The sequence below is a fragment of the Hetaerina americana genome, unplaced genomic scaffold (assembly GCF_022747635.1).
Source record: "Hetaerina americana unplaced genomic scaffold, ioHetAmer1.1.p SCAF_33, whole genome shotgun sequence".
Taxonomy (NCBI): domain Eukaryota; kingdom Metazoa; phylum Arthropoda; class Insecta; order Odonata; family Calopterygidae; genus Hetaerina; species Hetaerina americana.
The window spans coordinates 2,598,123-2,621,821 of record NW_027286908.1 but is presented as its reverse complement, the minus strand read 5'-3'; the positions used below and the strand labels follow the sequence as shown (position 1 = coordinate 2,621,821).

The window sequence follows — 23,699 nt, the reverse complement described above, 5'->3', positions numbered from 1 at the left end:
ATTAACATTAATTACGTACACCGCAAAAAATAAACAATCTAGACGAAGAGCCAAAAATGTTGAGAGTCCGAATGTATGCAGTTAGTTTGTAAACATATAGACAAAAGATCTATTTATCTTAGAGTTATAAGGTATTAATATTTTTTCGATTCAGAATATCTATCAAAGACTTGTAATTCCAAAATATTTTATTTCACTATGTACGTAACAAGATTCTGTTCTATTAAACTGTATATCCCGGAAAATTATTGGTAAACACAGTAAAACCAACAATAGAAAGTAAATAAATATCAACAAACCATTAGTAACGGAATAAATATTGATTAGATAGACCAAACTCTAACAGTATCGCATAAAACCGATTATACAAAATAAGTTAGTATTACCCACTTAATTGACCTAATAAGGTGAAAGACTTCATTTACTTTTGCTTGTTTAATGTTGACACAAATACACGTTAAAATTTATTTGCTGAAAATCTTGTTTTTTTTCAGTCTAAGTCGACCAAATTCTTTCTAAACAAATATTTCTTTGATCCAACTCTGTCATTAAAATGGACATTCACCATAAAATTGCCAGGTTTCTGTTCGTTAACGGTAAAACACAGGAGAACTTAAAAAAAGAAGGTAAGAAAAGATAAAAACGCTGGGATTTCCTTGAGAAATAAACGTCAACGACAATTGGACAATTAAAAAAGAAAATGATTACAGATTACAAAACTTTTTAATGCAATAATTTCTTTAAAAAGACCCGTTGGCTATGCATGCACGAATAAGAGACAATAATTCGACGTACAAGGCATCCACGAAATGATAAGAGGTCAGAGACATGGAACTAATGAGTGGAGAAAGAATACACAAACAATTATTGGAATATGACACGAGAAACAGAAGGCCTTATCAATGTCCACTCAAGAAATGGAAAGAAAAAGATCGAAGAAGGTCGTAACAGGCTTAATGCCCTATACTTGAAGAAAGAAGAAGAAGTAAAGCAAATATTTCCCGATTGCTAAGATGAAATGCCATATTGCTATAAGAAGAAAGACTGCTATTGCATACAAGAAGATTACACTTGTGGGGAAACAGGAAAACATCGCAGTGTACTCCACGAAAACAACGGAATTAACTCCTCCCTATCCTCCACCCTTTCCTCCTCCCCCACCGCCTTCAATCTAATATCCTCAGCTGTTGATTTCACGCGCGGTAATCACGCGTCGAGCTTCCCCGTAAGTCACCACCACTGCCAACAAAATCAGCCCAAGGGGTTAATGACCACTGTCCCCTATTTGTGTGCGCGTCCCGTTCCGAATCAGCGCAGGCTTCATCATCGGTGACGGAAGATCGACTTCCAAATTCATACGGACACGAGGCGTGAATGAACTTTATTAAGCGAATATTCCTTAGTTCGCATTCCCCAAATAGCGAGTCAAAGCCTACCAATCCTCCGTAAAAATCGACAGAGAAAATCCGTTCATTTTTCAAGCGTTGTTTGCGGGTAGCATAAACGTTTATAGAGATAAATAAGATTGTTTTTTTTCTTTCTCGTATATTTACACGAGTGTAATTCTACATATTTCATGGAATGACACTCAGACACCACTTTCATGGCGTGTCCAGCAAATGTAACAGGTTATTTTTTTTTATATTGAACTAGGAAAGCGGGATATATTTAGAAGAAATTACTCGAACGTGGCCGGTCTTACTCCAATTTTCAAATCAGCGTCATTAACGAGTCCATTTAAGTCGCCGTTTATTTTATTTTTACTTATTTATACATGTATACCCCGCAAGCCACCGCCAGGGTGGGTGGCAGGGGGTGAATACACACCAGAATAATTTTACCCGAGCATGGCCCTACCGCGGTCGAACAATGTCATCATGATCCCTTATCGTTCGTGGAAAAAATGACATCTTAAATCTATCTGTTCTAAACTTAATCTCTCTAATTTTATTTACTAGGTCTCTCCTACCATTGCACGATGGAGTTATAAATACATTTTCAACATCGTTGCTAAAGAGACCTCCTTCCAATTGATGCAAGATATTAAATCTGTGATTTTACCTTGGCTCCATTGAGTGATTACTAGCCTAGCTCCTCTAATATTTTGGATACGCTTCTCAGCTTATCAAAACAACGTTTTACAAATCTAGTTCCTCTCCGCTGCACTCGATCCAATCCGGCAATTAATCCAAATTCGCGAGGCTCCTATATACTTACAGCATATTCTAAGTGAGACCTACCCAGAGAAAGATAATATTTCTGTTTTACTTCTCATCACATTTACCCAGCACTCTTCTAATTAATCCCCAATTTTTTGTTAGCTCGTCGACATATTCCCTTTATGTGTTTCACCGTTTCCGTTGCAGTCCGACGAAAATGCAACCTCATAAGGAAGTGCCCTTTACACTTTCCTTCAAACATGAAATACCACGGCTGGATGATCGGTCATATTTATCCTTCGCAGTAAATTTCAATCCATAATTACACTCCATTGTGAATATACGAGTATATTTTCAAAATTTGAGGCGTTATTGACTGAAATATTGCATAACGGAATGACATAGGTGATATTATATCTTTTAATGTAGAATTTTAAATACGAAAATTTACTCTTGGACACAGAACGCACAGTTATTATTAATATTAGGCTACCGTTTAAGTTATGTTTTGGTTGGTCACACAGATAAAACAACACCAATCACCGCTAAAATCCTCACCTCACCTAACATGACACCCTCCGCTACAACATACCCTTCTTCGACTCCTCAGACTTACTGCACCCTTTACTTCGTCCAACAACAGCCTATTCTTTTCCATCTCTCTGTCTCTCGAGAAGATAGAGAAGGGTGGCGCCGAGCCGACATGAAATGTGGAACGCTTTAGGAGTGACTACGCTTTGAATGCAAGGTCCTCTATATAAGTAATGCGCATTCTCTCAGAAAAATAGATTTATTGTCCGCACTGTTAAAAATGCTTTAAATCCTTCAAAATACTTTCCTCCTGCATCAATACACTTGCGAAGACGCTTCTGCCACGCCTGAAAGGCACCCTGGAACTCCTCGACTGGAATATCTCTGAGGAACGTTGTAACATGCTTTTGAATGTTTGCCACAGTCTCCCAATGCTTTTCTTTCAGCTCTCTCTCTCTTTAGTCGGCTAACAAAAAAATGTCGCACGGAGCCAAGTCGGGTTTGTAAGGGGGCTGGGGGACCACCCCCCGTGGGCTCCAGGCCAGGAAGTTGGTAACGACGAAGGACGTGTGGCTGGGGGCAAGTGGTGTGTGTCTGGGCGCTCCATCGTACAAAGTCGAAAAACAAACTTGATGCGGAGCCACGTCTTTTCGTTCAAACTGCTCCGAGCAAACTGGCGACCGGCTTTGTTGGAAGGGCCGACCCCCCACCACATTTCCCCATCGGTTTTACCGCGCACCCATGGATAGTCTCGTCACAATAAAATCGTGCGCAATAATTTCATAATGTACCATGTAGGTCGCATTTGGAATGCGTGGAAAGTACAAGTAATCGGGTTCCATTGAAGAAAACCAAATAAAGTATTTTTCCGAAACCCAAAGGGAAAGATTTGGAGGATAAAGTACTTCCTATAAATACTACCTACAGGGTCGCACCCAAAAGTGGTAGGACTGATTTTCTCTGGCACGAACGGAGCGGTGGAGGGGGGTCTGCCTGGCAGGGTAAGGTGGAGGGGGCTCTTAGCAACAGACCAACACCAACCTCAGTCGCCTGCGGGCTGTCGTTGAGTGAGGACACCGTTTTTAGTGAAGCAAGTTTTTTGTCCGCGTCGAAAAACAAAATGAATCTGAATTTAGAGCAACGTTATTCCGTGAAGTTTTGTGCGAAACTCGGGAAGACAGCCACTGAGACCCTCGATATGATCAAGCAGGCTTATAGGGACACTGCCTTAAGCCGTTCCACAGTATTTGAGTGGCACAAGTTGTTTAAAGAGGGTAGGGAGCTCGTTGAAGACGACCATCGCTCCGGACGGCCGTCGACGGCAAGAACCGACACGAATGTGGACAGAGTGAGGACACTGCTGAACACAGACCGACGCTTAACCAGTGAAGAAATTGCACACCAGTTGGGTCTGTCTGCATCCAACGTATTATTTCACAGGATTTGGCCATGCGCAAGGTGTGCGCCAAGATGGTGCCGAAAATTCTGCCATGGCGCCCTCGTCGTCAGACAGCTCCTGGCCAAATACGGCGTTGCCGCACCCGCCCCATTCTCCCGATCTGGCACCCCCGGACTTCTTCTTCTTCCCCCTGATGAAAAGACAGCTCAAGGGACGACGTTTTGACTCGATAAAGGCCGTTCAAGAGGCTTCGACGAGGGTCATCAACGGCATCCCCAAAGAAAATTTCCAGCGGGCGTACGGGGAATGGGAGCAACGTTATGCTAAGTGTGTAGCAGCTCAAAGAGCATACTATACTTTGAAGATTATTAAGTCGATGTAAGTATATCGTCAGTAAAATTCTTGCAAAAAAATCAGTCCTACCACTTTTGGGTGTGACCCTGTATATCAACTTAAAACATAGCATGTAAAGTGAGAGTATTCCTCTGTACTAGTAGACCACATACTCACCAAATTAATACATTTTTGACGGAGAAACGAAATATTGAAACTAGTCTTATTTAATCTCAATATAATCCCTACTTTCTTTTTTTCGCTAAGTGTCATAAATTATACGGTTTTGGATAATTATATGAAAAACAGAAGGAAACGCTTTTGGACGTTAAATTTACGTATTATTCCAGTTTCTGGGACACTCCTGGGGAGCTCTTCCGACGACTTCAATAGACGCAATGTCCACGTGTAACGTAGCGAAATCTAATGCCATTTCATATAAACTCCTGCATTTATATTCAAAGACCCCTGAAAGTGATACTTTTCTAAGCTCTTTTTATGCTTTACCAGCTGGTTTAGAAAAACACTCATACAATTCAAATTTTCAAAGATCTCAGTGAAATTTGTACGGTAAATTTACACTAACACTATAGCAGAGCCTGAAATGTATAAGTCTAAAATAAGAAGAATTGACGGGGCATTAACCTCATGTCCGAAGCACTGACCGATGTGATGTAATCTGACTTGAGGCGAGCGCTTCTCTATTGATCTCTTCCCGATTTAAGCCTTCCCGCCCATAACCCTCCCTTGCTTGATGGACATCCATGTTGACCGAATTATCTACGCAACTGTTTTATTTTAATTAAACTGGGGTTGAATTTCTAACTATTGTTCTCTGAACATAACACCTTCGTGAAATTCATAAAAACAAGTAGACTCAGTACATCGCTGTTTGCCATTTCTGATGCTTGAGCCGGAATTCTAAATTAAAATCCCTGGACACTGATCTTGGGGGCAATCCGTTATTTCCACTTCCAAGAAACGATTTACTCTAACAGAACTGAAGGAGGTCAATAAATGTCTGCCCATCAAAATTTTGAGAAAACTTTGAGTGAATATGTGACGAAAATAATAGTAAAGATGTTGATGTGGAGCTTTGAACTGCATGAATGTGAAGATCTGATCTTTAAGAGAAGAGGCTGAGGTTAGATTGAGGATAGGACATAACAGGCTGAAGACTTTTGAGATGTGGGTGCGGTGGAGTATGAAGGAATTAAGTTCGAGGGACAGAGAGAGGAAGACAAAAGGTTGACTTTCCCTGTAGGGTGGACGAAGAGATAAAAGCACTGGAGGAAATCCGAATAAGGCAGAAAAAGTGGACTATGGAGGAAATATTGAAAAACAATTCAATTTTAAAGGCCGTAATAAACATACGTGGGCTGTCAAAGAAAGTAACTTACGTTTCGGCCTTTTGGCCACCATCTTGGTGTCTAAACGTCCCTACACTCAGTACGCATCCTGTTCTGCTAGTATGCAGACTGTGGTTCTTCTCACTGCGAGCTGTTAAAATGTTTGCTTCAATTGAAAATCCCGCGAGTTGTGAAGTGCGATCTGTGATTAGTTTTTTACTGACAAAAAACCACAAGCAAATTAAAATTCAGGGGCAAGTCTGTGAAGTGTGCTGAGATGGAATTATGAGTGAAGGCGGAGTGGTTTAAAAATGACCGCACCAATGTCCACGACGAGGACCGCGGTGGTTGGCCTAGCCTTGTGATAGATGAACTGACGGTTTAAAACGACGACGCCGTGGAAAAGAAAATTATAATACAAGTTCTAAGTAGCCTTATATATGTTGCCTATTTTAGATGGAAATTTTATTTTGTACTCAATACTTTTTTTACTAAATTTATAATGTAACTCCTGCAAGGCGGAAATGGACGCATTCTCAGAAAAGTCAGTCTATAACGATGACCTAGTGAAATGGATAAGGTAGAGAGAAAATTCAACATAACAATAAAAAATTGCTACAGCAAGAGGGCCAAGAGCGTGACGGGTATGCTGGATGAATTAGATTTGGGGGGTTTCAAATGCTTGGAAGAGAGCAGGAAAGACTTATAAGCCTTTTAGAAAGGTACAGGGCATCTCCGAGTTTGATTATTAGGACGCAGAGGGAATTGTTATGGCGCCAAATTATCCATGTAGCTTCGACCACTTGGAATAAAATGTGGGAGAGTACACCGTCACAGAAGACAGATTCAAGTAGTCTATCTTCCCTCGCGCGATTCACTCAGTCTTTAAAAAATCGGATCCAAGAACTCGAAAAAAGTATGTTGACTCGAATACTAGAATTTGATGGATTAGTCAAGCACAACAATTATTGCAAGATGAAAAAGACACTTATGTGAGTATGTATTCGAGTTTTTGTAGGCATAAGAAAATATATATTCAAGTGCAGATATGAACTCATTAAAATGTCATTACTGAATGGACATTATTTTTAATTATATAAATCGCGGTAGTCCAGGAGTAGAGCGTTGGACTACTGACCGGAGGCCCCGGGTTCGATTCCCGGGGACGTAAGGAAAAGAATGATGCTAGCCGAAGAGGCTTTCACAAGGAGGAAGGAATTGATGACAGGGACGTCGAGTAAGGATTTTAAGAAAAGGCTCGTTAAAACTTTTGACATGAAGCGTGACTTTGTACAGGGCGGAAATATGGTCGTCGAAGCAAGACGATAGACGTAGATTGAAGATGAAATGTGGGTGTGGAGAAGTTGAAGTGGACTGAAAGATAGACAAACGAAGACGTGTTAGGCAGGGTGGAGGGGGGAGAGAGGACTGTTGGAAGAAACGCAAAGGAGGCAGGAAATATAGATGAAGAGGATTTTGATTGGAAATGGGATGCTAAAGACTTTGATATATAGAGGGGAGAATTTTAGGCAAATATGGAAGGGGTAGGCAAACAATAATCATGAAGGAACGGAGGGAAGTATTGGGAATTGAAGTGGGGCTTATTGTGGTGTCGGATGTCAGGTTGTGTTTTGTTAGGAGAGGCAAATAAATTTCAGCCAAAGGCATTAAACTTACAAGTTCAGCCCGCGTCCATCCAAAATCTACATTAAACGGTAGAATACCAATAATTAATAAGATGTTCAGGTACCAGAGGAAGAAAACCCATGGAGAAGGTTTCCGAGAAGAGAATGTGAGTGAGAGGGAAGGCCTTGCCAGGGAAGGAAGAAAGGGATGGTTAGGAAGTGTCGGTCCGTTGAGGGGAGTGGCACGTTTTTCAAAAGGGCTTGGGGGAGAGCGTAAATACTTTTGTAGGCGTGTGCGCGTTCTCCTGAGTGACTGCGAGAGGGTGTTCACAAAGGCGGGGGAGAGTCGAGGGGTCTTTGTGAATGGAACCTTAATTTCCGGTGGCTTCCTCCTGCCACACGCGACTTCCTCTTTTTCCGCCAACGCACACACACACACCCAGTAGACTCACACACAGACACATGCGCGCGCATCGGGGCAGCAACTATCACCCCCGCCGTCGCTTTCCACTCAATCAAAAAATCACGGCCTGGTCTGGGCGTTTTAGGGGGGACAAAGGCTTTTAGTTCAAGTGAGACATCCCAAGAACCAGGACCAGAGCTTTTTCCGTTGCAATTATTAGACCCTTTCCTTTTATGTTAAAATAAATAACCACGTTTATCTGCCGCTGAAGATAATTCGCGAAGATCTCGCCTACAATTTAATTCATCAACCGTTTCAACTATCTCATTTTTCATTTGAACATGCTGTACAGCACGGTGTGTATGTATGTGTATATATATTTCTATATATATACACACACATCCATATATACACACATATTTTTTCTATATATATATATATATATATATATATATATATATATATATATATAAAACCATGAACACAGTAATCAACCCGAAGGTCAGTTTGGAAGGGGATTGTAGGGTTCACCCAGTAATAAGCCCTATACGGCGTGTGAAATTCATACATCAGGGTAGTGGGACCAGATCCTTTCCCTGTGCCGGTTATCGTTTCCCAGGAACATTTGGTACCCGAAAAATCACACAGCTTGGGTGGAGCTGCATGTGCCCAGAGAGCCTTGCCTGGGAATCGAACACGGGACCCTACGGTCAACAGTCCAACGCTCTAGCCCTGTATTACCGCGATACCAGATAATATAGTAACAAATATAGTATGAACTTAGTTACGCTTCACCCCAGGTATTAGTCAATTTTCAAGTACGTACGTGTAGTTTACATATAGGATTCCAATGACATTAAATTGGTTTAAAAATGATCAACTAAGCTTTTCGCGATGCATGTCCTTTAGAATACTTTATATTACTTCAAAATCGATTTTATATAACATGGAAAATTAATTGCAGCTTTGAGGTTGGAATCAGCAATTTTTCCCGAGTCATCGTATAAGTCATTGTTTCAGGGAACGTAAAAATGAGGGAAACGTTTAAATTATGCACCATATTGCCTTAACCCATCAAAAAGTAAATTTATTTATTTGCAAAGCACTTCGCAAGCCACCGCCAGGGTGTTTGCCATGGTGCGGCACTAAACTACTTTTGACCCAAAATACTTTTCCCCTCCTACCGCGGCCGGACAACATTATTCTGATCCCTTATCGTTCATGGAAAAAATGACATCTTAAATCTGTCTGTTCTGCACCTAATCTCTGTAATTTTATTTACATGGTCTCTCCTACCAGGGCACGAAGGGATTATAAATACATTTTCAACATCATCGATAAGAGACATCCTTCCAATTTATGCCAGAGGTGTAATCTGTGATTTTACCTTTGCTCCATTGAGTGATACCCAGCCTAGCTCCTCTAATTTTTTGGATACGCTACTCAGCTTATCATAACAACGTTTTACAAATCTAAGCTCCTCTACGATGCACGCGATGCAATTCGGTAACCAATCAAACTCCATGAGGATCCCATGTACCTGCAGCATACTCTAAATGAGGCCTAACCAACGACAGATAACATTTCTCTTTGACTTTTTCATCACATTTACCCAGTACTTCTCTAATGAATCCTAATTTTTTGTTAGCTTGTCCACATATTCCCGGTATGTGTTTCATCCAGGAGAGGGAGAGGGTAACGCCTAAGTATTTGATCGAGTTTACACATTACATTTCGGTGTTCCTGATGAAGTAAGCGGTCGGAAGGGATATCTCTCTTATTCCCAAAATTCATCACCACGCACTTTTTTAAGCTTAATTCTAATGTCCAAGTCTCGCACCAAAGTTGTATAGCATTTATGTCACCTGCTAGTCCTGCTTTATCCTTAGGATTACCGGTACATCTGTAAGCCAATGCATGGTCGGCAAATAAACGTATTTTACAATTAACAATTGAGTTAGTGTCCTAAACTTAGCTTACAAAATGAATAAAAGAAATCTGATAACACTTCTTTGGAGAGTGAAATCATTTAATTACTGATATTAAATCATTAAATAAATGGAAATCATTTAAATAGGTGAACACACCTGCCTCTTCTCTTCCATCTAAAATGTAAATTTGACGATTGTACAACGGTTCTAGACGGGAATGGTTCAGTTGTCGTAAATAATAACCTCAAAATCACAAGTAAGCCGTTGTCTGAGCGAATGAAGAAGTTGAGGAGGGGTGCATCGCGTTGGTCAGGCAGTTCAGATCAGGTTTCACGTTAGGGCACACCTCATCTTGAACGCTCATCGAGAATTTGGGACGCAGCACGGCATGAACTGATCTCGGAATTCAACAGGATACTGTAAAGAGCTGCCCGTTCCACGACGGAACTTCACGAGTGATCAGATAGTGAGTGCATGCGTGTTATTGTAGTAGTTTTTAAGGAGGCGACTGACAACTAAGGTCATTTACGCCATAGGGGATGGACAGGAAAGGATGAAGGGTGGAGGGAAACCCGGCGTCGGCATTAGCCTACTCTTTACGAAAGGCGCCAAGGGGTCCGTAGTTTAACGTCCCATCCGACGGACGGCGTACTCACTCAAAGTGCCCTCCACAAAGCACCTCAAGTAAGGATCGAGATACCTCTGAAAAATATTTAACACCGCCGGGATTGCGTGTTATTATTGGCGAGCTTAGGAGTCATTGAAAGCAAGGCGTAAGGAGGTCGGAGCGTGACTGCACTAGTCAATGTGTCACCTTAATTCACGTATTAATGGCGAGCAATTAAAATGAATGTAACACCCATTCCTGCTAATTTGATTCACAGATGTATGCTGTGAATGTACAGTTTTGAAGCACTCTTGAAGAGTTTTTTTTATTTCCTTTTTAAACCAAGCCCTGAAATTTATTTTGGACTATTTCTGAAGCGCCAATTCTCGAAACTATGTGATTTCTAATTTTTTTTCTCAACAAATCAATCGATATCCTTTAAACAGACGTGGGTGGTATTTTTATCTTAAAACTACGTAAATTCATATATAATTGCGCACATGATACCCATTCTTCGTGATAACCACATGTATTTCTGCACCATTAATCCAGAACTCTCCTGGCTATAGTCCTTTACTGCCCGTGAATAAATTTGACCGTGTACTTAAATATGAGTATTTTGGGTTTTTCGTTATCGCTTTCTAGGAAAACTAACTTGGTATGGCACTGTTTTATCATCGCCCTCTGATTGACTACACTTTTGACAACACATTCAGAACATTTCATGGAAAGAACATATACATACATACATGGTACCCTGCAAGCCAACCGCTTGGGTGTGTGGCGAGGGGTGATGACACACGGGGTTACTTTTGATAAAAAATACTCACCCCTAGCGCGGTCGGATACATTTATTATGATCCCTTATCGTCCGTGTGTAAAATGACATCTTAAATCTATCAGTTCAACACTTAACCTATCTAATTCAATTGACATGAACTCTCCTACCGTCGTAAGATGGGGGTAAAAATACATTTTCAACATCACTGCTAAAGAGACCTCCTTCCAATTCATACAAGAGATTCGATCTGTAAATCTACCTTCGCTCCATTGAGCGATTCCGAGCCTAGTTCCTTACGCTATTAAGTTAATCACAACAACATTTTACAAATCTATTCTATACTTAATATCTCGAATTTTATTTAAATGAACTCTCTGACCGTAGTACGATGGGGCCAGTAATACATTTTAATCTAAATTTTACATTTAAACCCCTTTAACTACTAGTTATATATATATATATATATATATATATATATATATATATATATATATATATATATATGTATATATACACGCATTGTATACGCATACCTATTAACGTATCTCCGCTACGCGGCACGCGATCTAGTACGGCAAGCAAATCGTTTTCGTGAGGACGCCGTCTATCATCTACACTAGAAGTGTATTCAAAATGAGGCCTAACTAGAAAGAGAGAAAGCAGCACAGTGGCCTTGACAGCCACTGCCACACGCCCTCTTGGAGGCTTGCAGGTTGGTTTGTCATTTGTTCTCTCAAAAAGCGCTTTCCAAGCACGTTGCAAAACGGGGCTCGTCTGTCTCGCATGGGCTAACACCGAAGGATGGCGGAGACTCGTAAACAGCTGTTCGAAGCGAGCGACCACAGGTTGTTTCTTTGGAGATGGCCCTTCCTTAGTCTCCGCACGCCATGAACTCGATGTGAACTCCGAAGACGAATCCGCGGCACGCGATAGAAAGTCCGTGCATTTGTGAGTGAGTGCATGCACGGACGCACAACCCACCCACTCCTCTTATCGCGACATCACCGACTTCGAGCGGGGTGCGCTAACATTTCCACCCAATTAGACCACTCCCGCCAACTTGGCCGTTCCGTCGAAAAAGTTTCGCACGAAAGGTCGGAATGTACAAATGAGGATGTCACGGACGCTGTCCGCTTGCCCAAGCGCTTATAGGATATGTCGTTGGGAAGTGGGACGGCGGACATCGACCTGAACGTGGAAAATAAACGCGTTTTTTTTTCCTCAGTCGATTCACATGCACGGAGAAAATAGAAAGTGTCTACATGCCTGTTCGCTCAGGTATTTTCACCAAACGAACATTCAAAATAACCAGCTTATCGCAATTTCCGATTGACTTCACACCGGAAACTTTAATCAGCAAGTCAATTTAAAATGTAAGACATTCAAAAAAACATTTGCGGGAAAATCTCCGTCGCCATTTTGACTCCATTTTGATCTTAACGGACATATGCGAATGCGTAAGTGTGACAATGTAAATAAGTTATTTAGTAGAAAATCAAACTCTAAATATAAACGTCCTTGTTGGGCCCCGCGATTTTTTAATCAAAATATGGTTGACATGCTAAAATAGTTATTTATTTTAAATACGACATTTTCATAAAGGGTGGCATGAAAACTACCTTCAGCATTTTGTTTACATTCTGACATAACTGTATGGATGAAAACAATCATCTGTTTCAGAAAATCACACCCTGTTAAAGATTATTATTAATAGCAAGCCTCCATTCAACATATAAAATAGACAAATTTGACCTTCAGGTAAGAAGTTAACCCAAAGATTACGACATCTATGCTCTCTGTCCAATTAATATTCAGATACAAGAGATAACTTATTGAAAGTACCATTGCATACTCACTCCGTCGTTACATCCGCAGGTTATTGATGTATCCCCGGAGATAGTTGAAATTAAAATAATATCTCTTTTCAGGAGGGAAAGTCCGTTTCCTCTTAATTATCACAGTGTTAGCAATATCTCAACAGCATGCAAGACGCACATGCGAGTACACGGCGATGCATTTTGATTCAAATTTTAGACTATGAAGTGCCATAAAGCTACCGATAAAAGTTGACCCAATTTCCAAAATTGGACTTCAGAATACTGTCTCGCTTTATGCCTCCCAACCTTAATTCCATTTCCATCACCGAAGGAAATGTGTTAGCGTCATAAAACTAATGAAAAGACAATTTTACTGCACCGAATCGCGATAAAATTTAACTAAGTTCGCCTATGCCTATCCTAAAAGTGTAATCAATTAGAATTTTAATCAAAGTCGCCATTTCGTCATTGTTTACAGCATTCTCGACGGATCTTCAAAGTAATTGGTGACATATTGAGTCCATAGCAACAACATTGAAATCGTGAAAATAAAATGGTCGCGGTCTTGCTTTGCTTTCCGTTATCGACAAGGGACTCCCATTTCACAGGTTCGAATCTCGTCAAGGTCACGTAAGTCACTCGTTGTCGCCTGCTTTCTTTAATCGATACTTGGGTTGAGAAACGACCTACTTCAGCAGAGCATTCCTTTAACCTAAAACAATACACGTGTGATTTTGAACTTAATGCACTAGTTGACAATAAAAGGCCATTTTAGGTGCCAATGTCTTTGGTTCATTTATTGCGAGAGTTTTCATTCAAATGAATGCATATTGATTTGAATGAAATTATTCAAATTTAAATGAATGGATTCATGAATGCAAAACCATACCCGATTCATTTTTGACGAGTCAAACCTACATACAATATTACCTGTCCCCATACAAAAAACTGCAAGCGTCAGCAATGCAGGCAAAAGGCAGCAATCATTACTGAAATGTAGTGAATGAGGTCATATGTAAGAAACTCACCATAGGCCTAGAGACGACGGATCATTCACGTACCCGCACTGGTGTCAAAATTTTTCTCAAGTTCCGAATTTGTAAAAGGTTAGGCATTTAAAAATTGTAACTATAGCTTAATGGCTAAGATGTACGTCATAAAAATGGCGATCCGCTGATCAATGTCATTAGTTCTTCACGATTAAATGAAAGTTAAATTTTATAACATACAATCAATGCAACGATATGATAGATGACCTCATTCTCTACACTTAACACCAAAAATTAAAACTAAATCACGTCAAGTGAAATGTAAATCGAATATTGCATGATTACAAATTCAACCAATACGACGAATACATCTTCATTATTATATCCCCATTGAACTGACAACAATTAATAATTTATATCCACCACGCGTACTACGGGTTTTCCGTATGCATGGAGGTACCATTATGTCTGTCCGACGAATTTTAGCAGAAATCAGACGCTGTGATGTCTTTTTAAGACGAAGAATGGACAGCTAGTGGAATTAATAAGAACTTAATAGAGTTATCCCGACCACGTGGCCATAAGGAGCAGCCGAAAAGGGCGGAGAAACAGTGGGGAAATTGTAAACGTGCTGGATAATACTCGTATCGTCAGAGAGGACAAGGTGAATTGTGACGTCGCGTGATGATGCTCTTCAAGCACGTCAAACACCAGGACAAAAGTTCTTTTTGGACGAAGTGCTGCTCTCGATCACCCAGGTTCCAAAAGGAGATTCGAGAGAGAGAGACAGGAGCGAGACATACGTGTAAGAGAAGGAAAGTAAAATGAAAGTCGGCTTGCGCAGTGACACAATTTTATCTATATATATATATATATATATATATATATATATATATATATATATATATATATATATATATATAGACATATATAGTGGAGGGGGAGAAGGGCCAAGGACGAACGTGGTTGAAGAGGGAACCACAAAGAGACCGTTTCCTTCGCCTACTCCCCCTACTTTCACCTCTTCCCCAACACCTCAAGAGAAGTGACCAACTCCCTTCTGCCCACACCCCTCCAGCAGTGGCACGCACACATACCTATTTGAGTATATAAAACTACGTAACACCCTCCCGCGGCTACAGCGAGCGGGCGCGTTCGCTCTCAATCAACACGTCGCCAAAGAAACAAACAAGCGAGGGATCTAGCGCGTAGAAAAATAAGCTACACGCGTATACGCTAATACATATATTTATCTGCACGTGTGTTCTTCCAGATGAAAAGAAACACATTTGCCAAACAATCTACGTCCGTGGACGCCTTTCGACTGGTTTGGACGCCAATCCCGCGCAGCTGTCTACGAGGGAAAAGGCGCATGGCGTACGCTTTGCGAACGTACCAGCATTGACGATTTTCGCTTGAACGTACGAAAGATGGCTGGTAGGCAGAAAGTGGGCTGTGACAGAAAAAGAGAAAGAAAAAAAGTTCTACAACACAAATTTTCATTGCGCTGAGACGCGTTTAAAGTAACTAGCAACTTGGACATTTACCATACTTGATTTTAGGACGGTTGAGTACCTTGAGGGACACATTCCAAAGCTAAATATTTAAAATTGGAATACTTAAAGCTGAAATGAAAAAAATGGTATGGTAGTAGAACACAACTATGCTTTTAGAGAAAGCTGGTAAGTCAGAAATATTGAAATTTGTCTGCATTTGTACATATTTCCCAGCAAGCCACCGCTTGAGTGTGTGCTTATGGGGAGATTACACACCAGACTACTTTTGGACCAAAAATACATTCCCCCCCTTAGCGCAATCGGATGAAGCTATTCTGATCCATTGTCGTTCGTGGGAAAATTTACATCTCAAATATATCTGTTTTACACTTATCTCTCTTATTTTATTGACATGATCACTCCCAACTTAGTTCGATGCGGCTGATGACACATTTTCAATATCAACTCAAGAATTCCTTTAACTAGTGAATCAAGAACTGCTAGATCTGATTGGCGATAGACGATAAGTGCTATGACTAATAAGTTTCATCATGAATAACGTCAAAATAAAACTTTGCTACTACAAATACATAGAATTTGAAATTAGAGGCATTAGCTATTCGTCATGGAACAATTTCACAGAGTTACGCCTGAAACGATTAATTAGAAGTTCCTCTTGTTGGACGCAGAACTATTTACACGATTATTATGGAAAAGACCAACCAACCAACCGACTAATACGTAGAGCAAGTAATGCTGAGTGGACGATCGTTTTGGGACCGCTTATCGACAAGACGGAGATGACTTGACCTTGCATATAACGACTATTTCCTCTTCTAGTAATCAAGTAACAGTAGGTTGTGTGGACAACGATTTTAAGATGACGAGGAGCTCAAGACAGCCATTGTCAACTGGTTCAATTCCCAGTCAGAGAGCGCCAGGTACATGTATGCTGGGGGATAAAAGCAGCTGCCATAGCATCGCGAAAAGTGCTGGGAGGTGACCAAGGTTTTACTAATGTTGCTCCACTACGCTGCACGCAATCCAATTCGGTAATCAATCCAACTTCATGATGATCCCATCAATACTAGCAGCATATTCTAAATAAACCTAACCAGCGTAAGATAACATTTCTCCTTGACCTTTTCATCAAATTTACCCAGTATTCTTCTTAAAAATTCTAATTTGTTGGTCGCATAGTTCTGTTAGGAGAGTTGGTTCCCTCAAACTACATAGTATACATAAAAAATATCGGGAAAAGATTCGGAAAAATAGATTTATTTCAGAATTGCTACAATGCCTCTCGAAATTCTCCAAAGTACATCCCTTGAGCGTCGACATACGTTTGCCAGCGGATTTTCCACGACTCTAAGCCTCCCTGTTAAGCGGATTCAGGAAGGTCTTCACAGGGACGCGGAGAAGCTTTTTTGGCGGCACTTAGGGTCCCAAGATGGTAACCTTTGAGCATGTTTTTCACTCTTCGGATTAGCAAATAGTCTTCTGGTGCCAATTCGGGACTGTAGGGGGGTTGGGGACTCATCGCAATGTCGTTGCAGAAGATCTTTGCCAGCAGACGCTCGATTCTGCTCTTGGTCGTCCGTCAAGACCTTCGGGACGAGTTTAGCGCAGATCTTTCGCATCGGAAAAAAATTTCAGTGATAATGGTGTGCACTGTCATCTTATCAATGCCAATACGATCTGCGATCATGTGCACACTTAACCGACGGTCTGAATTCAACACTTCACGCCCTCGTTGTCGTCGGTTCTTGACGTCGACGGCCGACCAGCGTGGGGCTCGTCCTCCACACTCGCTCGGCCATCTCGTATGAAGAGCTTATGCCACTTAAAAACTGCAGTTCGTGAAATGCTTTCATCTTTGAACACTTGGAAAATCATGCCCAAAATCTCAGTGCCCGATTTCTCCAGTTAAACACAAAATTTGATGGCGTACCGCTCTTCAATTGTTCGCTGCATTTTGCGCTTGCACCGAGTCACTCGACAGGGGTCCACTAAAAGCACGATCTAGCCTGAACGAACGCTCGTAGGTGATTGGCGCTTGTTGAAGGTCAGGTCCTCCACCACTCAGCCTGCGCGGCGTGAGCGCGCTGCAACGTACAATCACATCAGGCAAAAATCGTTCCCGATAATTTTTACACAAACCTTGTATTGTAAAATATTGCTAGAGATTGTTTGAAGCGTCGTGGTTTTAAGAAGTTTGAATTGAGATGCCAGGTGCATTTCAATTGGAAACAATTTCCATTATTTGCAGTTCCATGTGAACTATAACTTATTATTTTTAACAGATATCGTCTTCCCATTGTAGTTTTCTTGGAAATGGACAGCAAAATTCCAAGACTTTATGCATGTACCCGTTCCAATACATGTGGTTCTTACCTAAAACTTATTTCATGCACACAATCACGCAAGAATTGTAATAGTGTTAACGTAACAGCATCTGGCCGTCTCTGTTTAAATGATATAAATTATTTTCTGGAAGTAAACAGTCGAAAGCACTTAGCTTAAAAACTTGGCGTCTCAGAACAAGATCATTTTAAGTTTTGGAGAGCGCGTTTCAAAGAACATACACAAGAGTGAACAATACTTGTGCATTCACATCATAACTGTTGGCGATTAACTCACGGATGAGTGCTGCATTACTTTTAATCACTCGTCATTAGTGGCATCAAACGAGGGGTGGCACGTCGTCTCATGCAGTCACGATCAAACCTCCTTTAAGGGTTCCGGTGTAGCGGAGTGCAGAGGAATTAAACCGTCCCCCTTATATCCTATGTCCCCCGACATCTCCGCCCCGTCACCCATCCCCATAGTCTCCCCCATCCCACTCTGGGCAGGGCACATACGCAGGTGGGGAGGCAGACGAACCAACCCAGGGGCGTTCGTTCATTCATAACGCGCTCGGGATTCCGTCCATGTCCACGCGCAAGTCAACGCCCTTCCCTCCTTGCGCATTCAGCGCGGGTTTGGTGACTCCACCGCACGCTCGTCGTCCTCCAGCCACGCCGCCGCGTGGAATGGAAAGACGAAGTAAGGGTACGGCGACGGGCGTCACACGACGATATGTAACCAACCGGTGCCAAAATAAGTCGATCACGTTCGTCCGTTAAACCGTGATTGGATGAGAATCAATTTTTTTATTTATATATTTTATTAATATATACCCTGCAAGCCACCGCCAGGGTGTGTGGCAGGGAGTGAAAACACACCAGAATAATTAACAGAATAATAATGACATCTTCAATCTATCTGTTCTACACTTAATCTCTCTTTTTGATGAAAGTATCAATGTTTACTCCATTGTAGACGGCTGTTGATGGTACTCTAATGTTGTTGATTGTATACGATTGCTGACTGCCGATGGTTGCCAACATAAACATGCTATGAAATCGCACAGCATAAAACTACAAGTAATTAACCCGAAAGTTGTTTTCGATAATTTAACGTAGAGTTCATTTCGAGCTACAGTAACTAATTACAAATTATCAGCACGGCGTGGCGTTATCAATTAATGCATTATCGAGGTAATAAAGTGAACCAGTTCCTTTTACTGAGCAACCATTCGATTTTCCATGAAGATTTGGGCGCTGGGCATTAATAACATCTTGTGCAAAACTGAGGGTGTCCGGAAACATCGCTAGGGATTCGAACTCAGGTCACCAGGGTCCATTAATTGAATATCTGAAAGGGAAGAGAACTCTTCCTGACATCGTTGTTTTCAGGTTATACCCCCATCGATCCATTTTCTGTGCATTCGTCACAAAACTCTTCCTTTCGATTGCGAATCGACTTCTTTTTAAATACCAATAATATTAATAATTAGGGTATATTCTGAATAAATGCATTATAGCCCGCCAAAGCTCGTCACACAATAAAACCAATGGCATGCGGATAGCGGGCCGAATTCCTCAAAAGTAAGATAAATAACTATCGGCAAAGATCATGAGTGGGGTTTTTACTGTGAGAAAGCACGAGTATAATTTCAAGTCAAGCGGATGGAATAGATAGCAGCCTAAAAAAGAAGAACAGTAAAACTGTTGACATTTAATGAGGACGTATTTTATGTTTGGTGAATTAGCAAATGATAAATATTTTCTAAGTGATAGCCACATATTTGAGATAATCGGACAAAATTAAGCAGCGATTCCATCTTACCAACTCTAGAGCTCATATTAAAATGTCATCACTGAATGAAAATTTTTTTAATTATATAAATCGCGGTAGTCCAGGGGTAGAGCGTTCGACTGTTGATCGGAAGTCCCGGGCTCGATTTCTGGGCAAGCCTCTATGGGCATCCTCAACTCCACCCAAGCTTTTTGATTTCTCGGGTAACACAGATCTTCCTGGGAAAACATAACCGGCACAGGGAAAGGAATTGGCTCCCCTTATTGCCTTGATGGGTGAATTTCACACACCGTACAGGGCTTTGTACTGGGTGATCTCTTCCACCACCTACCAAACCCACATTAGCGTCGATTACTGTGTTTATGGTTAAAACGGCGCTATTGCATAAGAATTACCTATTATTATTTTCCCATTGGATGTATCACGAATTAAAAAACAAATTTCCAACATTATTTCGATTAAGTATTCATCATAAATTTATCTTCAACGCTAGCTGCAACAAAACGGATACATACATAATACAGTTTACCATATTTGTTTATTCCGCGCTATCTCCTTGGCGACAATGGTGGTACCCAAAATGTAGTAAAATAAAGCCCTTTGTACGTGCCATTGGAGGGCAAGGACAATGGAGTCATTTACTGTCGAAGTACAGTGTACAGAGAGACGAACTTAATTCCAAGTCGATTGCTGAACATTTTTTAAAAAACTGAATAGATGACGCTCGCCATGATTTTTGCGAAAAACGGTGACGAAATGAATATTTTTCCCTAGGTAATCCACCGGTTAAGGTAGGTGTTGGATGGACCCAACTGCCAAATAAATATCTCCTAACAAAACAAAACCCCACATCCTACTCTACAACAGGCCCCACTTCATCTCTGTATACTTCCTACCTCCATTTATCCCGTCCCCCATCCCTATCCCATTCTTGCGATTTCCTCGTTTGCCTAACATTCTCCCCTTTATCAGTCTTCAAGATCACACTGACGATCAATACGCCCTTCGACCATATTTCCTGCCTCCTTAGGATTCCTCCCAACAAACCCCTCTCTTCGCCCACAATACAAAGTACTTCCTCATTTGTTTTCTTCTCTGTCCATTTTACCTTTACCTCCTCCTTGTGAAAGCCTCTTTGCCTAGAGCAATTCTTCTCCGTACGTCCCTACTACTTTGACCACGTCGGTCCAAAACACTACCGAGATACGTAAACTGTTCTACCTGCTCTAGTTTTTGCCCTCCTATTTTAATGTTTAGCTTAGCCTTTTTCTTTCTGGAAAATCGCATACTACATTGATCAAAAAGTTCCCGGAATAACCACCGTGTGCCGCTCCCATCGTTCCGATTTGAGTTCTGTTTTTTTTTGTTAAATTGGTACATCTGTTGTTGATATTCCCTTTAAATCTTAGTGTCATAACTTGACATTTGCAAAAGTTACGTAGCCAAGAGTACATCTATCTCTGTGTGTGTTGGCGATTTTTTACAATTGCAGAAATGGATTTAAATTTGCAACAACGAACTTGTATTAAATTTTGCGTAAAAAACGGATTTAGTGGCGCACGGACGTTGGAAATGTTGGAAAAGTGTTTCGGCAACGATTCTCTAAAAAAAACGGTCGTTTACCAGTGGCACGAGCGGTTCAGAAGTGGTCGTGAGTCAATCGAAGATGATGAACGCAGTGGCAGACCATCGACATCGAAAGTCGGTGAAAAAATTGATAAAGTAAAAGAAATGTTGGTCAATAACCGCAAATTAACCATCAGAGAAATAGCGGAGGACTTGAACATTGCCTATGGATCCGCCCAAGACATTGTGGTTAATGATTTGGGTTTCCGTCGTGTAGCAGCAAAGTTGGTGCCAAAAGACCTCAATTTCATGCAAAAAAGAGACCGTGTTGACGTCGCAAAAGACATGATTTGCGAGGCTGAATCCGATCCCACATTCATCCAAAGGATCATTACTGGAGACGAGACGTGGGTTTATGAGTACGACACGCAATCCAGACATCAGGCAAGTGAATGGCGTTCACCAAATGAGCCGAGACCAAAAAAACCACGTCGTTTTCAGTCAAAAAAGAAGGCAATGCTGACGGTTTTCATGGATTACAACGGTGTAGTGCATCATGAATTTTTGCCAGAAGGCCAGACAGTAAACAAAGAGTATTACTTGGGCGTTATGAGACGTTTGCGTGAAGCAATTCGCCGAAAGAGACCAGAAATGTGGGCAGAAAACTCGTGGATTTTGCACCATGATAACGCACCGTCGCACAGTGCTATCATTATTCGTAATTTTTTGACGAAAAATGCAACAAATACCATCCAACAGCCACCGAATTCACCTGATTTGGCTCCCTGTGACTTCTTTCTGTTCAATCGAGTTAAAAAACCATTACGGGGAACGCGTTTTAGCAGCCGAGAGGAAGTAATGGAAAAATCGCAGGAAGCACTGATGGACATACCGAAAACCGAATATAAAAAATGTTTCGAGGATTGGATCAAGCGCTGGCATAAGTGTGTTGCAGTCGATGGGGATTACTTTGAAGGGGACAATATAGATTTAGATGAATAAACTTGTATTTTTAATTGTCTGAATAAATTCCGGGAAATTTTTGATCAAGGTAGTAACCTTTGTTTTATAGTAGTTTTTAGGGGAGGCGACCGACAGCTGTCGGTCACCTCCCCTAAATACTACTACTACTACCAATGCGTCTAGCTGGCTACACTATGAAATGCAGTATAGCAAGAACGGTAAAGGGAAATTTCAATAGCCGGCAATTTTAAAAAGATGGAAGTCGAAATACATATATAACGAATAAAACCGAATAAATATATTTGCGCGATAAGCACTATTCACCTCGATGAGGACAGAAAAAGAAAGTTCACACTTTCATATAAAGATTTAATACTTCACACGACCATGGTTTCGATGCTGCGCATCATCATTAGGTGACTATTCACCTCTCCTGAATTCATCTGAAGTTCTAACAAACTGCTTCTAAAGTAGAATTTAAAAGCTACATGAAAGAAACCACTGAGCCACGATATTTCTGCTGTATCATCACATGTATCAATTCAGAGAAAAAATTAACCAACGACATCTGAAGCAGTCGAGTTTATGTAACCAACGCTTAGCAGACCGTTAGTTTTTTTCCAAAAATGACTTAAATATTTACAAAATTTACACCATCCACTTAAAATCATCCTAGCAAATCAATCGCTACACGATAGAAATTTAGGAACCGAATGAATATCATAGAAGAAGAATGTATTTTGCTTATATCTACAGGTATGTATGAGACATCCATGAACAATACGCATGCGGGAAATATAAAATTTTCTAAAAATACATCTATAACAGATTAATATAACGATGTGTACCTGATAGCTAGATTTTGAATCGCAGCAAAGTGGCGGTAAAGTAGTTTGCTTTGCGGTTTCAAATCGATTACAGATTAAAATAGCAAAGCATATAGGATACATCAATTCAAGAATTACAATTATCCAAAAAGTTTCATCTAGCATACCTAGGTCTATGTTGGGAGTTGGAATTCCGTAACAGAGTTCAAATTTTTTTAGGACTTACGGGTATAGAATTTCATCTCCTTCCCCTTCAGCAAGGTATAACTTAAAATAAACTAAAAATGTTTTCCTCGATTTTCAAATTCGAAAATCGAACAATCAACTCGCACAACAGGAGAAAGTTAGTTCATCTACAATATTTTAAAATGGCGACCAATGTTTAGATAGATGAAGGTAATAGATACTTTCACGCATTCACATACGTAAAAAATTACATTTTTGCAATAAATTAGTATAACCCAGTGCTATTTTCGTTTCAGAGATCACTACGCACGTTTTAAGGAAAGTATATATCTATTATTACCGTAATCGGATGACTTCGCCTGTATTTTCACATCAGCTCACCGGGTTAATCAAGCCGAACCGGGTATCTTCAAAACTCTGCACCACAAATTCTCTCCGCCGAAAAAGAACAAGCTGGCGATCAGCGTTCATTTCTCCACCTAATTCTTCATTCAGATCAACATCGACAAAGATATCGCTTGTGGTTTCGCGAAGACTTTCAAAATGCACCCGATATCTAACCTGTAACTAACCGAAGCTTCGCGCCATACAAAAAAA

At 40.8% G+C, this 23,699-nt stretch overlaps 1 protein-coding gene across 2 annotated transcripts in view; it reads right to left on the bottom strand.

Annotated features, from left to right (window-relative positions):
- Window positions 1-23,699, bottom strand: part of LOC139691375 (rho GTPase-activating protein 15-like) — a 1,001,962-nt gene that overhangs the window by 976,462 nt on the left and 1,801 nt on the right. The gene's annotated exons all lie outside the window — the stretch shown is intronic.